Source organism: Dipodomys merriami, unplaced genomic scaffold (genome assembly GCF_024711535.1).
Source record: "Dipodomys merriami isolate MVZ:Mamm:240054 unplaced genomic scaffold, mDipMer1.0.p SCAF_965, whole genome shotgun sequence".
Classification (NCBI taxonomy): Eukaryota; Metazoa; Chordata; class Mammalia; order Rodentia; family Heteromyidae; genus Dipodomys; species Dipodomys merriami.
Window position 1 is genome coordinate 243,887 of NW_027206585.1, and position 1,018 is coordinate 244,904.

The window sequence follows — 1,018 nt, forward strand, 5'->3', positions numbered from 1 at the left end:
TGGGATTTGAGGGAAAGTAGAGTTTCTTGGATAAATTTGGGTGCTCCATTGTTTGGCGAATTGATATTTAGAATTGTAATATCCTCCTGAAGGACAGATCCCTTAATTAATATTTAGCTACTTTTTTTTAACTCTTCTCACGAATTTTCATTTGAAGTCTATTTTATATGATATTAGGATGCAACTCCTGCCTGTTTATGGGGGCGGTTTGCTTGGTAGATTTTGCTCCAGCCTTTAACATTGAAATTGTGTTTGCTTTTAGGGGCAAGATGTGACTCCTGAAGGCAGCAGATAGAAGGATCTTGTTTTTTAATCCAACTACACAGTCTATGTCCTTTAATTGGAGAGTTAAATCTGTTAATGTTAAGAGATAAGACTGAGAGGTATTTGGGAGTTCCTGCCATGTTATCCACCTTCTTAGGGGTTGTGAAAACTGGGTTCTTCCTAGGGTTCTTGGATTCTCAGTTTGGGTGCAGTTTCTTGGCCTTTATTGTGGTCTTGTTTGTTTGCTATGTGTAGGACATCTTTAAGAATTGTTTGTAGGGCTGGTTTGGTGGAGATGTATTGTTTCAATTTTTCTTTGCTATGAAAAGTTTTTATTTAGCCTTCAGTTATGAAGGAGAGTTTAGCTGGGTACACTATTCTTGGTTGATATTTGTTTGTTTTTAGGGCTTGGCATACATCATTCAAGGCTCTTCTTGCTTTGATTTTCTCTGCTGAGAAATCTGAGGTGATTCTAATTGATTTCCCTTTATAGGTGATTAATCTTTTCTCCTTCACAGTTTAAGGATTTTTTGCTTGTTCTGAGTTGATCCTGTGTGGATTATATTGTGATGGTGGGATATCCTATTCTGGTCTGGTCTATTTAGAGTTCTAAAAGCTTTTTGTATCTGAATAGGCCTATCTTTTTGCATGTTTGGGAAGTTCTCTGCTAGGATCCCGTTAAACAAATTTCCTAGACCATTTACTTCTGTTTCTAGGTGCTCCTCTACACCCATTATCCATAGATTAGGACTTT